The 19,063-nt window shown below is 36.6% G+C and overlaps 4 non-coding genes across 4 annotated transcripts; all 4 read right to left on the reverse strand.

Moving 5' to 3' along the window:
* Positions 1 to 5,239: 5,239 nt before the first annotated feature.
* On the reverse strand, positions 5,240 to 5,329 carry Trnay-gua (transfer RNA tyrosine (anticodon GUA)). The gene is given in 2 exon segments: positions 5,240 to 5,275; positions 5,293 to 5,329. It is a non-coding gene; the product is annotated as a tRNA-Tyr (tRNA).
* Positions 5,330 to 6,551: 1,222 nt separating this feature from the next.
* Trnay-gua (transfer RNA tyrosine (anticodon GUA)) lies at positions 6,552 to 6,641 on the reverse strand. Its single transcript is given in 2 exon segments — positions 6,552 to 6,587; positions 6,605 to 6,641. It is a non-coding gene; the product is annotated as a tRNA-Tyr (tRNA).
* Positions 6,642 to 8,369: 1,728 nt separating this feature from the next.
* Positions 8,370 to 8,459, reverse strand: Trnay-gua (transfer RNA tyrosine (anticodon GUA)). The gene is given in 2 exon segments: positions 8,370 to 8,405; positions 8,423 to 8,459. It is a non-coding gene; the product is annotated as a tRNA-Tyr (tRNA).
* A 1,687-nt stretch (positions 8,460 to 10,146) lies between these two features.
* On the reverse strand, positions 10,147 to 10,236 carry Trnay-gua (transfer RNA tyrosine (anticodon GUA)). The gene is given in 2 exon segments: positions 10,147 to 10,182; positions 10,200 to 10,236. It is a non-coding gene; the product is annotated as a tRNA-Tyr (tRNA).
* Positions 10,237 to 19,063: the final 8,827 nt, after the last annotated feature.

The raw sequence follows: 19,063 nt of genomic DNA on the forward strand, positions 1-19,063 counted from the left end.
GAAAATTGCAAAACTCAAACTCGCAAGACAGTGAGGTTGAACACTTCAAACTAAAGTTTAGACTTGGGAATATTTAGAAACTCGGATCTGAATACAAACTTAATGAATTTGCATAGGCCTACTTGAAATTTACAAATATAAGAAGCGATTAGTATGAAATCACCTATGCTCCATTTTGGTTGTGCTACAGTGAGCTAGTGTATAAGTTGTCAGAGTTACGCATTGCAGTTTAATCGCATAAGTTTACGACAGAAATGACGACATTACTTGTAGCTCCACGTCATCGATATGATACAATATATGATACATCAGTATACACATACAGTAAATTGAATATAACTAAAGACTACTGGACTCCAGCGCAAGCTAACCTCCAATCTAAAAGTTTTTCCAATTCAAAAATTCTCCTTCCTTTAGTCGAAATATCCACCTAGTCATAACTTTCTCCATTCATTCATTCTTGCCACTATCATATCTCATTAGTCATTACCGATGCGATATTGCAAACTCCATCACTTACTTTCTACAACTCTTTGAAAATCTAACATGACATCGAGACGTGTTGCGACAGCTCAGATTAACCAGCTCCAATTACAGTAGATAGACCTGGCCTACATATAAAACTTATCATGAATAGAACAATAGACTACATTTCTCGGGCCACTGAGTTTCTTTTGTAAGGTAAAGTACTAATTGGCATTTTCCTCCGCCGAGGACAAGTTTACTGTATAAGCAATAATTCGTAGGGCAGATTTTGTACAAAAAAATTAATTGATTAAGACCATTTGAAAAACAAACTTTCAGTTGAAGTATATTACAATACACACTCTGAACAGCAGCTGCATGGCCAAATGATGGAAAGACAGCTGAAACGGAGCCGCATTTGGTAGACTATTTACATTTCATGCTTAGCTTGTTAGCTTTGATTTTTCGACAGCTGACAAATTAATGAACTGATGCCAACAAAAGCAATTTACATAACAGTAACATCCAAAACAGATATGTCGACCTCACAACCCTCGATAAACACGAAATCCATTGGCTGCTGCGCCTGGATGTAACAACATGATCTGCGGCGGCCTCAAACGCAAGAAAAAGGGCAGCATCCAAAAGCTTCCTTCGAACCGGATTTGAACCAATGACCTACGAATTTCTGGGATCTATACCACTTTAGTCTACCGCTCTACCAACTGAGCTATAGAAGGTGACGTGTTTAAATTAATTTGGAAAGGTCCTTAATGTAGCACTAAACATTAAACAAGCTTAAAATAAACTTGGCATTATTAGTTGACATTTTTCTAAAACAACGGACGGAATGACTTGTTGGTTTTGAATCTGTATTCTCGGACTGACAAAGCCTTGATAGGTTATTCCTGATAGTTTAGCATACTTGCAGAGGCTTTTGACGCAAGGTGGCTTACGGAGATTGACAGTGTGAAGTTTTCAAATTGTTGAAATTTTATTGTCGGGGAATTATTCCGTCCATTAGGTGAGAGAGAGAGAAATAACTTTATTTGCCAATCAGATTCTATAATAGTACGATACACAATAAGCTTACATCACAATAACAAACAGCTCATAAATATAGAGGAAAGCATAAGTACGCTCAGTGTTAACAAATTCAATCTGATTAACCAGGAGCAGCGAAAGACCATTTGGTCGTCTAGTCAGCTGCTCCCAACACTAAACTAAATGGAGAGGTGACACTAAATGGAGAGCAGTCCTTAGAATGCGTTACTGAAGCGCACACCCAGAGAGTCGAACCAGCACGGCTTGATCTTGAAGCTTCTTCGTTCAGAAAGTCACGCGCTTACCAACTGAGCTATCAGACGATTCAAACAAGCACCGTTCAAACACGTTGCAATCTTTTAACTGAGAATCGCGTTTCGTCGAAATAATATTCGCTTTGCCTAAATAACATCTATGTCATTCTAGATATTAGGTGTCACACGCAGTGGCGTAGCCAAGGGAGGAGGGTTTTGGCAGTTACAACCCCCCTTTGGCACGCGTGTGACGTCACGATATTGAAAATGATACTTTCAGTCTCTATGTCTCTAAAACAAAGTTTGCCTAATTTTAAACGAAACTGCATTAAAAGAGCGAGTTTTTCCAATACCAAACATTCAAATATCTCATCCAGGAATTAGCAACAAGAAAACATAGAGACTTAGCTTTATTTCCGAAAAATGCCGAAGAAAACATGATTTTATCTTTTTGCTATGCCACCGGACAGCACCATGTTACAGGAATATTCATACCCACATTTTTGTTGAAAATGCTCTCAGAATGCACCAAATTTAAAGTAATTTTTTAAAATTTTCTGGGGAGGCCCCACAGACTCCCCGCCGCTGGGTGTCGCCTTTGGCGAACACGCCGTCAAAGCCCCCTCTTTCAAAATTCCTGGCTACGCCACTGGTCACACGTCGTAGTCACTGAGCGTCACAGAAAACTGGTCAAGACCAAATCGACGACGACGGGTATACCAACATGAGTTTCTTTTTCCTTGCAAATGTGGTAAAAAGCAATTTTTAGTTGGGAAAGCGATGAACGTCTAACTGCAAATGACAAGAGCTATTGCAGTGGTTCCCAACCGGGGAGGAATTTCCCATCAGGGGGGATTTTGTAATTTTCAAGGGAGAATTTGGTTTTAGGACTGTAAACCTTTTTAAGCCTAGTAAGTTGGCCTAAACTAGAGCGTTAAAAAGGAGATTATTATTAGATTAACTCCCGATTATTTAAGCAACTGTACACTGACATGGATGCAAACCATTAGGCTACGTAGGCCTACTTCTTTTTCATACAACTACTCGACGGCTTTCAAGAGGAAACATAACCAAGCGAGTGTTTGAGCTCAGAGACAAGCTTAAATTATTTTTTAACCTTTAAATAAAATTGGAATTTGTTTCATTGCTGAATGATGACAGGTGGATTAGATTCCTTGCTTATTTGGTTGATATGTTTGGTCCATTGAATAAACTAAATCTGAAAATGCAAAGGAAAAACACCAATATAAGGTACGGTATATCTTATTCAATCGCCATCTCCGTTTAAAACAGATTGCGCATCAATATGGGTTATCTGTATCCATGAGCCATTGACAGATTGACACCATGTGAATTTACAAGCTGCAGGCCTACTGCTCCCATGCTGGTTCAAGGCAGGTTGGAAGAGAGTGATTGATTTATGTCACTGTCATTAAAAGATTATCGTAAGGTACTAGAAGGCTCTGCTTTCCTGGTTGCGGGGGACTACATTTTGTATCACCTCTACCTTTCGACCAGCCTGGCTTGGGTGGCCCTTCCAGGAGCAGATGCCAGTACCGCTCAGCATTCAAAGATGCTTTGAAAGCTTTCACCAGAAAGCTTGATAATGATAATTGAAAGAGAAAAGTTAGAATGAAAAATTGAACATATTTAAAGAATTATCATCGGTGCTGGTTGTTGAACAAGTTCTTCCAGAGTTGGAAGAAGAATTGATTTTGCAACATCTCACAGCAATAGAACTGGAATTCATTTGATATTTTCCTGAAATTTATGAAGATGAGCTTGATTTAATACGAAATTTGTTCACATTGTTGATGGAAAAAGTTCCCAATAAATTGCAGGATGAATTTTTAGAACTCAAAACGGATTCTTACGCAAGAGATTAATTCAAAGAAAAATCAATCACTGGATTTTGGCCATTAATGTGTAATTCCTATCCCAAAATGGCAGAGAAAGCTATTCGAAGTATCCTTCTGTTTGCTTCCACTTATTTATGCGAATCAGGTTTTCAACTCTTGCAAATGAAAACAAAACAGATTAGACATGAAGAATGATATTCTTTGTGCTCTTTCCAATACTCTTCCACCACATTCATGAGTCGTCGAAACAAAAAAATCACAAGCTTCACACAGACTGTTAAATGCATTGACTCTTATATTTTGAATGTATTCTTTGAATAAAATACTTTTCAGCAACGTTCTTCATTAATTAAATAATTTTAGAATGAAAAGGAATATTACAGGCTAAAAAGCTTATTGCTAGTAAAAGTTTACTTTGTCTTCCAGGACTTAGATTAAAATAATAATGTAAACGAGTATTTAACAAACTAAATTTATGGGGGGGGGGGGGGGTTGGATTTAAATATCGACTAAAAGGGTCCACCGGATAAAAAAAAAGGTTAGGAACCACTGAGCTATTGCGTTTATTTTAGAAAGCAGTTGTATAGTAGGCGTACTGTAGAACAACATCAGCTTTACATAATCTTGATAATATGAGTTCACATTTCAACCAATAGAGTCTCATCAATGTAAGATGCTGGATGCGTCGCCAAGTAATGAAAGAGTCTGCTTGACATTCCAAGGACGTCGGTTCGACACCTCTCAGGAGCACCCAACTATGTGTTTTGGAAAAACACTTAATGGTATGCCGAAATTACAAAATGCGATTTCTACCAGTTTGTAATCTTTGTTTGAACCGCGTTGATTGTGTTACTGATAGGTTGATAACCTAATTGTATTGAAGTGACTATATCCATATAACTATGGCATAAAGTAAACTAACAAATATTAGGCTGTTATGATTGTGAATAAAAGGAAGTGATGTTCTAACAGCTGCAATAGTTTCCAAACTATTTTTAGTTTTTCTAACAACAGGAAAAACACTTTGCGTCAATTCTAAGTTACTTCTTTTGGAAGCGTGAAAACACGACACAAGGCTACATACACTGCGTTCAAAATAGGGCGAATTCAGCAAGTAGCCTTAAGGGGGTGATTTCAAAGAAACACAATGATGTGTAGGTGTTTACTGTTTACATTAATCCGATCTTACACATACACAGCCAGTAAAGTCAGTTTTATGTGCTTTCTGTTGTTTAATAACTACGTTATTAACTACTACGTTATTAACTACTTACGTTATTAACTACGTTATTAACTACGTTATTAAACAACAGAAAGCACAGTTACATAGATATATAGATAGTTACATAGATATTGTAGTTACATAGATATTGTAGTTACATAGATATTGTAGTTACATAGATATTGTTATTTTTCCTGATGAGGAATCAATGGTGTGTAAAACAGGTTGGAAATATTGTTTAGTTTTGATCTATAAATATTTTGAATCCGTTTTATTTATTGCATTGAATTATAATTTACGTAAATATGTCAAATCCGATAGTTGTTCATTGGGACAAAAGATAAATTCTCCAGAAAAGTTCAATTGAAGCAATTTCACTGGCCATAAAAACAATATCCTTCGAACCGGATTCGAACCAGTGACCTATGGATTTCTAGGGTTTATTCCACTACAGTCCACCGCTCTACCAACTGAGCTATCGAAGGATATGTTCAATTACTTCTTTTGAAAAACTAGTACATATCAGTGGTAGTACTAAATAAACTTGGCAAGCACAATTGAGCATTTAAAACAACAGAGTAGCATCTACTGTATATACAATGTAGCCTATAATTGCAGCCTACACCAAGTGTCTCAAAGTTGAACGTAGTAAGGAAAGTATTAAATTCGAAGGAGCGGTAGTTCTCTTGGAGAGGTGTGTGACGTCATGATAATTTCATTTGGTGTAGGAAGACGAACAAAAGTAAGCAAATTGATCGCTCGTCTGAGTGGATCCAATCGGCAAACTTTAGCTTGGCCTGTGTTTTTGCTCATCACGGATGGCCTACTATTAGAGATGCTGTTACTACAAAGTTGTGCGAACGTTCACTTATGCTTACACAACTCTGTATATTTATTTATATGCTTTGGGAATGGGGAAAATTTACAGTTGCACAAACAACTATATTTCAATACATTATCAACAGAAAATAATCGAAAATTTGTGCAGGCTACAGAAGAAACAATCTTTGTTTGGAAAAGAAATGAGGCTGTGAAGTCATCGAAAGAAATAATAAAAAAACAAATTCTGTTTTCTCAAAATAACCTACTATTCGATCACACTGAAGCTCAGTCCGAATAATGGTCGATCCACTGGTCGATTTACTGATTACTTTTGTCCAAAGTTTTGTGAACTGCATTTTTTGGCTGAACAACTTTAATATGCAATGGCTTGAGGTTCGCTTTTAGCAATATGATCGTTGCTTACTTTACAGTGTAGATAGGCTATAATTTCACCTTCAGAATCGAAACAATTGCGAATATTTTGATTTTAAGAATACAAAAGCAGACAAACTCTGCTTACATCTACAAAGTTATGCTCTGACAGTCCTACACATCAACATTTTTAAGCCTAATTGTTTGATTTAAATATATTTTCAAACTAGTTTTCTTTGGAGTATGCCTAACAAATCTTCAACACAACAACCTCGCAAAATTAACCGCATAAATTTATATTTTAAACCATATGGGGTAATTTAGGCTACCCCAGTTTTCCTACCACTGCTGAAACGTGACTTGTGTCAAGTATATCACTTTCTTATGGTCAAGTTTTGAATTGACCGCAATCGTGCGACAGCGCTAAAGAACTCATTTTGCAAACACTGAACGCTTGGCCCGTACGCTGTTATCTTTCTTTACAGAATTATATTTCTAAAGAAAATAAAAAGATCCTTCGAACCGGATTCGAACCAGTGACCTATGGATTACTGGGATTGTTTCCACTACAGTCCACCGCTCTACCAACTGAGCTATCGAAGGAGATGTTGAATTCCTCCTTTCTAAAAACCTATTGTAAGTCACTCATAACTCTAAATAAACTTGGCAAGTGCAATTGAGTGTTTAAAACAACAGAGAGAGTACTGTAGCAGCTACGCACGTGAAGAGTCTCAAAGTTAAACGTAGTAAGAAAGTAGGCTGTGATATCCGAGAGAGGATTTTATGTAGCCTACCACAAAGTCTTTCTCTTGGAGACGTGTGTGACGTCATGGTATTTGGCCGAGTGGCAGTGTGGTTAGCGCGTTGGGCTCGCAGTCGAGAGCCTGCATGTTCGACTCCAGCCACCCGCACTTGCTGTTGTTTCTCTGGGCAAGAAACTTTACGATAATTGCTCTACTCAGTGATCGATTTCGAGTAATGGGTAGTACCAAATTTCAGTCATAAGTAGAGTAGACAACCGGAAACAGACATTGCAGTCGGCTGCAGCGTGGGTCAGGTGTACGTCGGAAGGCGTACACCGATGCATAGCGCTCAAGTCCGCTTTCCTGCAATGCAGGATAAAGATAATAAAACAAAAAACAAAAACAAGCATCTGGTGTAGGAAGACCAACAAAAATAGGCAAATTGAACGCTCGTCTCAGTGGATGTAGGCTAATGCAATGTGCAATAAATAAACAAAAATGCAAGTTTTTGTTGGCATTTTGTAGTTTGCTGAAGCATTTGATGTTATTGAAACGCACCGGCAATTGCCGTGATCGGCAAACTTTAGCTTTGTCTTTAGTCATCACGGATGCCCTACTGTTAAAGATGCTGTTACTACAAAGTTTTGAGAAAGTTCACTTATGCTTACCCAACTCTGCATATCTACTTATATGCTTTAAACACGGGAAAAGTTTGCACTTGCACAAACAACTATATTTCATTACCATAACCAAAAGAAAATAATCGAAAATTCGCATGAGGAAGAAAAAATCCTCTTGTAAGGTTGCAAAATTATTAAAAGAACAATTAAAAAAAGAAATTGTTTTTCTAACAATAGGTTGCTATCCGATCACATTGAAGCTCAGTGCGAATTATTATTTACATAGCCTACTGCTTAACTATGTCCAAAGTTTTGTAAACTGCACTTTTTAGCTGAGGAACTTGAATATCATACTCAAGATCGAAATAATAATTCCGAATATTTCAATTTTAAAAATGCTAAAGCAGAAAAATTGTGCTCACAGACACAGTGACTGAGTGACACGTTGTTAGAAAAGTAGCTGAAATGTTGTGTCTTCCAGCTGCAAAATCTAGAAAGTTATGCTCTGACAGTCCTACACATCCAAAATTGTAAGCATTGCTTGATTGAAATATATTTTCAAACCCATTTTTTCTGGAGCATGCCTAACAAACCTACAACATAACAGCCTCTTAAAATTACCGCAGAAATTTTGATTCTCACCCATTTGAAGTAATTGGCCTCAGTTTTTTCACCACTGCTGAAACGTGACTTGCGTTAGATCTATCACATTCTTGCGGTCAAATTTTGAAATAATTATAATCGTTTGATGGCGCTAAAGAACTCACTTTGATAAAACTGAACTCGTGAACATATAAGATAAAGCATTCAAAGAAACTGCTCATCGGGGTATGAGCAGATCTTCCCAAGCTGGATCTAGAAAAGAAACTGTTGACGCCTCGAGACTCTGTTGATTGTTCTCACACGCTATTTATCATTCTTCACAGAATTATATTTTAAAAATAAAAAGAATAAAAAGAATAAAAGCATCCTTCGAACCGGATTCGAACCAGTGACCTATGGATTTCTGGGATTCATACCACTACAGTCCACCGCTCTACCAACTGAGCTATCGAAGGAGACGTTGAATTACTCTTTTCTAAAAACCTATTGTAAGTCAGTCGTAACTCTAAATAAACTTGGCAAGTGCAATTGAGTGTTTAAAACAACAGAGAGAGTACTGTAGCAGCTACGCACGTGAAGAGTCTCAAAGTTGGTAGCCACTTTAACAAGTCGAAATTCTGCCACTGCGAATGACTACAATGCAACCGCCAACCAATCAGAACATGTTATAAGAAGCTACCGTCCAATTGTGACCCTTCTAGCACTCATCCAGAGAGTTAATGCTTGTTTTGAACTTTATTTGGTAATTACAGAAGAAAAAGAGCAATAGCAGTGGTGGGAATCGAACCCGCGTCAATGAAATGACTACTTTCTAGCCCTAACCCTAACCCCTAAGCCAACCAGAGAAAATAAATCCATCACTTAATTTGCTTTTTATCATCTTCTTTTCGCCATTTTTTACGTCACTTAAACCGTAGCTTATGATTGGTTGGCGGTTTCATTCTAGTCAGGTTTAGTGGCAGAATTTCGACTTGTTAAAGTGGCTACCCTCAAAGTTAAACGTAGAAAGAAAGTAGGCTCTGATATCCGAGAGAGGATTTTATGAAGCCTACCACAAAGTCTTTTTCTTGGAGACGTGTGTGACGTCCTGATATTTGCATCTGGTGTAGGAAGATGAACAAAAATAGGCAATTGAACGCTCGTCTGAGTGGATGTAATTCAAAGTGCAATAAATGAACAAAAATGCAAGTTTTTGTTGGTATTTTGTAGTTTGCTGAAGTATTTGATGTTATTGAAACGCAGGGATTGCGTGATCGGCAAACTTTATCCAAGTCTTTGCTCATCAGGGATACCCTACTATTAAAGGTGCTGTTACTACAAAGCTTTAGAAATGGAAAAAGTTTGCACTTGCACAAACAACTATTTCATTACCATAACCAAAAGAAAATAATCGAAAATTCGCATGAGGAAGAAAAAATCCTCTTGTAAGGTTGCAAAATCATTAAAAAAACAATTAAAAAAAAGAAATTGTTTTTCTAACAATAGGTTGCTATGCGATCACGTTGAAGCTCAGTGCGAATTATTATTTACATACTGCTTAATTATGTTCAAAGTTTTGTAAACTGCACTTTTTGGCTGAGGAACTTGAATATCATACTCAAGATTGAAATAATAATTCCGAATATTTCAATTTTAAAAATGCTAAAGCAGAAAAATTGTGCTCACAGACACAGTGACACGTTGGTAGAAAAGTAGCTGAAGTGTTGTGTCTTCCAGCTGCAAAATCTAGAAAGTTATGCTCTGACAGTTCTACACATCCAAAATTGTAAGCATTGCTTGATTGAAATATATTTTCAAACCCATTTTTTCTGGAGCATGCCTAACAAACCTACAACATAACAGCCTCTTAAAATTACCGCAGAAATTTTGATTCTCACCCATTTGAAGTAATTGGCCTCAGTTTTTCACCACTGCTGAAACGTGACTTGCGTTAGATCTATCACATTCTTGCGGTCAAATTTTGAAATAATTACAATCGTTTGATGACGCTAAAGATCTCATTTTGAAAAACTGAACTCGTGCATATACAAGATAAAGCATTCCAAGAAACTGTTGATGCCTTAAGACTCAGTTGATTGTTCTCACACGCCATTTATCATTCTTCACACAATTATATTCTGAGAATATAAAAGAATAAAAACATCCTTCGAACCGGATTCGAACCAGTGACCTATGGATTTCTGGGGTCTATACCGCTACAGTCCACCGCTCTACCAACTGAGGTATCGAAGGAGACATAATTCTGGAAATTTAAACAGGACTTAATTAACCACAGAACAATGTGTGCTGTCTCAATGATAAAGTAGGCACTGTTGTCTCTTAAAATCGATAAACAGAACAGAACTTAAGGAGCATGAAGAGCTGCACAAAGATCCTTCCCTTAGTATGCAACCGAACAATTATACATAACAATTAGCAAGTGATTAAAATTAAACTAAATTGTAAAAATCATTGATAAAGCTTTTGCGATCGTAAAAGCTGCCTCTTCAGCGTCTGGAAAAACACAAGTAGATGAAAACATAAAACTCAGTCAAACCTGTAAAATCAATTGTAAAAATGTGCACTGTGAGTGTGGAAAGTCATTTTAAAAAAAGAAGTTAAAAAGTTCTTGTTTTAAATGATATGCACATTTTCACAGTTGATTTTACCGGTCAACGGTAAATTAATTTCATTTTTTTCGTTTTCTTGTGCTTCCAGGTAGTCCTCCTGAAGAAGCAGCAGCAGCCTTTTGCTTGTTTTACTTAGGCCTTCTTGTTTTGTTGTTTACTTGATAATTCAAACGAGTGTTTTAAACGTCAGAATGCTATCAACGCACTGAAGTGGTTCGAGTCAAACGCGAACACTGACAATAAAAACTAGCCTACTCTAGTAACTTTTCCATAGTAAGTCTCCTTCATATTTCATGTCGTTGTCGGTGCTGCGAGAGAAATATGTAACAAAAAGTTGCCAACACATCAGCTGTGAACACTAGCTCAGTTAGTCCACCCGGTTAGCTCAATGGTTACGCGCCCGGCTCAAGATCACGCGGCTCTCGGGGTGTGCGCTTGAGCAACGCATTTCAGGACTGCTCTCCATTCAGCGGCACCTAACGGATGGAATAATTCTTCAGCAACAACACTTCAACAATCGGAAACTTCACTTTGTCAGTCTCGGTAACCGGCTCTGTGTCAAGAGCCTCTACAAGTATGCGAAACTACCAGGACCGAGGATAAACATTCACAATCAAACCAAACCAACTAACTACACCTTATCATTTGCAAAGTTTTTGTGAAGAATAGTTTTGTAAGGCTTCAGTAAAACAAATTATGAAAAAAGTGCAAGGAAAAATACTAGCCTACAACGATTGGGCGTATTAAAAGATAATATGTGTTCAATTTATAAACAAGCTCTTTAATATCACATCTGCTGAAACGCTGTCCTAAAAAGTGTAACGTGACCTTCCATGCAATCCACGACCTACAATTTGTGGTTCAGATCAATGGTAGGCTGAAGCACGTAGGCGAAGACTACATCGTGAATGTTTATTTGTAACTGACCGGTGTGAGTAAAAAAATGTGAAAATTAATAAAAACGTTCACAAGTTGTACATTCGACATTGTAATAAATTTTCACCATATCATAACATGTTTTGGCTCATTTCCGGCATATGACGACTGCCTTTTTAAATAATAATATTTATCATTTGCTGTATACCCTTATTCTCACCTCAACAAGTCCTTTCACATCAAAACATCTTTTCACACCTCTAAGAAAAGAGGCTTTGTGAATATTGTATGAATCAGCGAGCAGGATATGTTAAAAACAAGTCGTTTCAACAAACAGGCCAGGATATGAATTGCTAAAATCCTTAAATATTGTTTTGAAGCAGGATCCTAATTCATGTTTGTAACCTAAGCCTATGTTACTGATGTTTTTAAATGTTTTTAAGATGAAAAGAACAAGAAACGTGGTTTTATGACAGCGGTTTTTGCATTCACTCCACATTTTCATCCACTGTGTGATTGAACATGCCTACTTTAAAGCTAGCAAAAATAACAACAAAAACACATAAATCCCCGCCCAGGGCGGTCATACAGTGCGTACCTTATGTTTAAAGTTCTGTTTATTGTGTTTTTATAAACGTGGCCATCAATAATTTTCTTTTCATTATGCAACTGTTCGTGTGCAGTGTGGCTTGCCAAAATGTTTTATTACTTTATTTTGCACAAATTAAATCTTTTCGAAACTAAAATGAAAAGCGAAGATTTTGTACCTTAAGTTATAAAGCTGCAACTGTTATAAAAAAAACTTTCAATTCTGTGCTAGATGGAAATTTAACAATTACTTTACACGTATACTAGAAATTAGAGAAGCAAAGCGCAATCGGTGAAATAATTTGACTCTAAAAAGACAAAATAGTCTAATGATAATAATAATAGTTTTTGTTCAACATAGCATTGTATCTATCTCAGACAAAGTCATGCATTGCTTCTCAGCTCTTTACAAAGCAGACAGTGCTAATGTAGCCGTGTAGAGTTGCAGCCAGTGGGGTACGCAGGAATTTTTCATGAGGGGGGTTCGAAAAAAATTCATGAGACCTTTCTAATCGTAACCAATATTTATTTCACATGGTAGTAATTTATGGTAATACTTTAATTAATTTCACAAATGAAACGAAAGTGGGCCTATGACAGGTCAGTAAACGTGCACTTGTCATTGTGCTGATGATTAGGGCTACAAGATGGTCGAGAAAGCTTGACAAATATTAGCGTACGTTTTCTTTTGTTAAAAGTTTGTTAGTTAATGCAAATATGCAATCTAGCCTATATCGTGAATGCAATCCACTGTTGATTCCAAATTTGGCCGGTGTTTCCTGTGAAGTACGAAGACATTTTTCATTTGAGTTACGTTAAGATTAAGCTACCTGTTGTAGCAAAAAGGAATTTAAAATACTCGTTGCCGTGCTTTGCTTTTACTTTGGGGCAGAAAAAGATGGGTTAAAGATGATAAAAATCTCTACGAACCTTCCGATTAATTATTATTTATTTATCAAATAAAACAAATTTGAAATAAGCTGTGTCTTGTTTGAAACACCCCTGAGTGAAAGCAGTCAGTTTATCTAAAAATGAACAGTTTTTACGCAATCCCACACATTTTTGTCTTGACGCTATCTACCTTGTAGCCTACGACTGTCATGCATTGGCATTTCATATTTCTTTTCAACGCATAACGAAACCAAGCTGCTGATATCACGAAATCAAAGAAGATAAAATATTTTTTCCATCAAAATGAAACAAAACATTGTTTGAAAAACGTTTCAACGTAACATTAAAGTTACTCATGCTAGGGCCTAGGAAATGTCCAATCAAACGGAGGAATTTGGAAATCGTCGTCTATTAAAAATTAAGTTAGCTATCAGCGAAACACTGACCGGTTATTCAAGAGCTGGTGGTGAGCCTGGGTCCCCAATTGGCCTAGCCTACAGTTTAGCTTCAAGCACTGCTGTACTAAACTTATACTGTAAATAAAAAAAGCAAGCAAAAAATTTAGAAATTTTGATGCCAGCTACTCAATTATTTCCTTTTTTGTTCCTCACAGATAGTTTCTTGGCTATAATTGCTGCATCACAGCACAAATACGTGTTTACAAAACTTGATTTTATAAAAACTAAGAAAAATAGAGAGCGATACATTTAAATAAAGCCATGATAAGCCATAAAATAATACAAAAATTTCAAATCTCAATCTCAGTTGGGGTTTTTAACTCCCAAACCCTTCTTTGCGTACGTCACTGGGTGCAGCCGAGTAGCCTACATTACCTTGGATCCATTCACTCACTGAATGCCTTTTAAAAGTTTTAAGACTATTTGGTTTGCTCAAAATTGTGAGAAGATTTCAGGATTAGGCCTATTCTTACTTCTTACTCAATGGCTGGACAACACGAATTCAAAGATTGGAGTTGGAAAGATACTATATGCTGAAAATATGCTAAAGTAGATAAGTAAAAAGCGAAACTTTTTGCTGCTAAAAGCGAAACTCAACCTATTAAATAATTAAGTAGAATTCATCATCATCATTTTCAGCCTGTGGTAGCCCACTGATGAGGGAAGGCCTTTCCCTTTTTCTTGAAAATACAGTCGGTCGTGTGTTTTTGTATAGGCTACCAGTAGAATATACCAATAGGTAGAATTAGCTTGGTCTAACTTTTGAAATATATTTTCAAAATACGTGGATTGTCTTATGCAAATACTTTCGAACCATACCAGCCATTTCAAGAAGTGATTGTATGATTTTAATACAAAACTGCCATCTGGAACTAGTAATTTTTGGCCGTTCTTTATTCACTGACGCCTGGCAATCACTTATTCTGAAAATCATTTGAAGAATTCAATCACATGACTCTTTGTATTTTTGCATTTGCTGAACCAAGGCTGAACGTTTTAATTTAAAATCTTTTCTCCGCACAGAAGTGCATTAAAGTACAGTAGGAGTCAATCAGTAGCCTACAGTTTTTCTGCGCAGGGAGAAATAACAAAGGCCTTAATACAAAAGGTACTTTGCAGATTTCAAAAGTGCGAATGTTTTTATATTCACTGAAGATAAAATTTCAGGCTATGCTATATAAATCTACAAGCCATCATTACGGTCATTTAGTAGATTACTGTGAGAATTACCCATTTGAAAGAGTGCCTTACTCACTTTGACATAAACAGCAATCAAGCACTTAAGTTGAAGTAGTGGCAGGTGTCGCTGAATTAAAATTAATTTTGTTGAAGCTTTGACATAATGTATACATAATGTGTCATATTATATTCATATCCATAATCTACAGTAGGTAAACTGTTTGTAACAGTCGTTCTAAACACAAAACAAATTTTTACCCTTGCCAGAGTGCTACTGCGAACAACTGAGCGAACGCAATACTGTAAAAAGTTACCCAGACAGCAACATCCGTCATTTTTACATTGATTCAACGTCTCAGACGTCTCTGAGTGAAAAAATGACGGATTTTGCTGCTTGGGTAATGACGATTTTCAAGCAGCAGCTGAATATCAGCCTACGTGATAATGTCTTTGTGACCACAGCTTTTCTGCGAGCAACAATCAAAATCAATTTCATTTTGTAGAATCACTTAAACAAAACTGAAAAAATTACATGCTCAACAAAAGCCTCTTGGAAAGGTTGATTTTTGGAACATTATCTGGAATCACTGATGTAATGTTGTAAAGATGTCAAACCTTACTGAAGTTCTTGTAAAATCATTTAAATAAATAAAAACTCTTTTTGTTTTTGGGTTTAGCTAGGACAAAAGAACGAAGTGCCCTCATGAAGAAACAAACTTTTTGTCAGTACAAAGCTTAAAATTTTTTTAATAAAGCATCACAAAGCAATTGAGCTGATAACTATCGCATATGTATAATTGTATATACAACACAAAACACCAAATAATGATTGCTGCATTTTACTAGCTTGAAATGAACAGAAACACCGTGTTTAAATTTTAAGCAAGGATTTAGAATTAATTTGATTTACTTTATAAAGTGCTTGATTCAATTTGGGAAGCTTTTCCGAAAGAAGTAATCCACTTTTCTGCGGGTACCTCCACTAAAATAGATTTGAGCCCTTATAAGGAACGACAGTGAAGTGCAAAGCGCTATTTGTTGCATTAGCGACCCGCGGAAACGGATTTTACGTCACTCGTGACGTAAGTAGCGGTTATACCGTGACGAAAACGTGTCATTTTCCTGAGTTAAAGCGGCAAACTTTAGCAAGGTTTGTTAAGTGCGTTTTTTTTTGTGATTAAAGAGATTAAGTCGCTCTGTTTATGACACTGTCCTTATGCTGGCTTATGATATATAAGCCGAAAGTATTTGGCCTTTGCGCTTTTCACGGAGTTGACTATTTGATCGTGAACTTACCTGCAACCATAATATGCTCAACAATCCATTCGTATAAGTAAGTGCAACGTGCAGCCCCCAAGCCAGCAAATCATTTTTTTTTTAAATCAGTTGAACGTCCGCAGACGTGTATGATGATTCAGTGTGAAAAAACTGATTTGCTGGATGGGTTGGTGCTCTCGTTAGTTCCAAACAACAAATCAACCGCTTTTTACATTGATTCAACGTTTGCAGACGGTTGATTTGCTGTCTGGGTTGTTAGCAGTCAAAGGGTCTTGTTTTTCTCGGCGCTTCAAAATGTGTTGTTTTATCAAAGAAGCACTACTTGCATTTTGAACGCAACGTTCTTTCGCATATCTTCAATATCGATTACAAGTTAACATTCAGCAAAATCATATTTCAAGAAACTTTTGTCCAAAATCGCATTTGAGGCAGTGCAACGTTACTATAATCGTAACAGCTTTTGCTTTTTGACGCCATATTTGAGCCCTAACCTAAGTGAGTTGTAATACGTCTCAGCATCGCAATAGGGTAATACCCTACATACCGTACCAGCGTACCTATTTTGCAAATGACATGGAAACAACCTGGTCACTTGAAAAACAGATTTCAACAAACTTTTTGTGACATTATTACTAAAAATATGTTTTGAAATATCTTCTTTAAGTTTTATCAAGCGAACTCAAAAGTTGAACCATAGGCATACGAAGCCGAGCAACGTTATTAAGTTTAACATATTAAAGATTATTATATATTTACAAAAAACACAAAACTACGCAACAATTAAATATCGAACGTTTTCGACATCACACGATGTCCTCTTCAGGAATAACATATAACAAGGAATAACAAGGAAGAACTCAAAAGTCATTTATATGATTACATCAAGTGCCTAGCATGATTTCAGGCAAAATGAACGCAACTAATTCAAGAGCTTACTATGTTGTTGTATAGAAGCGATGAAAGTGCAGTAGCTTGTAATTATTGTTAAATCTGAGTCTCAAGCAGCATATTACAAAGTTAGTAATCTGAAACGACAAGTGGTTCATCAACATATCATGCAACAATTAATTCGTAAAAGGATTGCTTGCTGAATCAGGGCCGGATTTAGCTGATGGGGGGCCCGGGGCACTTTTAGATCGGGGGGCCCCCCTGTAAAAAATTTTTCGCGCCTTCGGCGCGAAAAGCCACCTCCACGTCTACAATAGCATTACTCCAGCACTACACACCAATTTGCAGAGTCCTTAAAGGCTGAAAGGAAAAAAATAACACAAACTTACATTTTTTCCACGTAGGGGGGCCCTTCAAAAGTCGGGGGGCCCGGGGCACATGCCCCCTCTGCCCCCCCCTAAATCCGGGCCTGTGCTGAATGATTAGTGGATTTTTAAAGTGATTAAAAAACTGAAAGTTTCACGTTTTAAGGCTTTCTTCCGGCTGAGTTGCAATTTGGAAAATCATTGGTTTCAAATGTTCTGTTTGTAAAAAAAAAAACATTTTCCTACACAGCAAATCGGTTGATTTTTACAGCAGACGTTGAATCAATCTAAAAAAAGACTGATTTGGTGTGTGGAACGTAATGTGATTCTTGAAGTTAAAATCTGGTGATTCGTTTCAACTTTTACGATGAAACATTTCCATCGAAACTGATCTGTTAGAATTCAGAAGCATCAATGATCAATGCACTGATTAATTATCTTATTATCGTTATTCATTACTATTATTGCTGTTGTTGAACGCTATTTTTATTTTGAAGCGAACAGACAGTAGCAGATTTCTAATGTTCTCAAAACGTTCTCAACACTTTACTCTTCCAGGTTAAAGAGCCTACTTGTCATCATGTCGTTTAAACTGGATCAGACTCAGCACTTGGCTTCATTCTGTAATCATCAAAGTTTAAATATCATTATCACTTATTGGTTATTGCGATTATAGTAGATTGGACCCTGTTGCCCTCCGAATAAGTTGTTTGTTTGATGTTTGTGCTGAAAATCAATACAGAAACCTTGCTGCAGCAATAGCACCAATCAATGCAAAGTAGAAAGTGACTGCATAGCTAGGCCTCCATAAATCAAACCTAAATAAATAGTAAAATTGTATATGATTGCAGAATCAGTTTTAGCCGAAGCTTTGTTGTCCGCAAGGAATGTGATTGACACTGTTCAGTTCAGTTTGTTTTTGTTTCTGAAGAACTTCTTCTTCTGACCATCACAACGAAAAAAAAACAACATATGCCAAACAGAGCAGAGGTCTAGAAAAAGGTAGAAGCAACAAAACGCGGACATTATAACGTGCATGATACCAAAGTAGGACAATCAGTTTATATTGAGTATGTCAGTTTTATTTTTAATAAATGTACTTTTGATATAATAAAAGCCTGTCGAAGATATTCATCTAAACCGCCAGGTTTTTGAGGTAGCGATTTTTATGGTGAATAGTTGAAATAATGTGTGAGGTGGTGTTTGTGTCTAGTTTATGTTTTTGTCTTCTGTGGTGGAGACCATTCTTCAATTTCGTGTCAATCGACGTCCACTTTCAAAGAGGCCGTCACTAGTTGTCGTTGGTCTCATCAGTTGGACTTATCTGTCATCTTCAATTACAGCAATTTCAACGTCTGCAGACGTTGAATCAATGTAAAAAAAGACTGATTTGCTTTGTGGGAATGAGATATGGGACATCTAATTATTGATTTTGCTTCACTTTGATTGGTATTACGGTTTTTGTCATATTACCTTTGCATCATTGCAAAAATTAACTGGGCTGCCGCAGAAAGTGTTTGTCTTGAAAGACTAACCACAACTTTCATGTGGCAAAACACTGCATATTGCTTTCTTTTGGAAAGGATGTCCTTGGCTGCTGTTTATTGATCTGAAATGTGCAATTTGGTGGTTTAACAGTAGCCTATATGGGTTCTTAAATCTGCAAAAAAATGCGGTTATTTCCACTGTAAAAGTGTTTCTGCAACCTGCATTGGCTTAATATGAGTGAATCTTCAATAAAATCTAAAAATTCCATTCAGTAAGTAGCTTGCTCGTGCAGATTATAAATTATGATGAAGTTGCGTGGGCAAAGAGTGATGGTTTTTATTAAAGCAGTTTGTTAATGTAGGCTACTACTAAATTTGTCACATTCAGACTCGTTGAGAATTGCTTTTTATAACTTCAAACTTAAAACCCTAAAAAGTTT

Source organism: Aplidium turbinatum, chromosome 10 (assembly GCF_918807975.1).
Source record: "Aplidium turbinatum chromosome 10, kaAplTurb1.1, whole genome shotgun sequence".
Classification (NCBI taxonomy): Eukaryota; Metazoa; Chordata; class Ascidiacea; order Aplousobranchia; family Polyclinidae; genus Aplidium; species Aplidium turbinatum.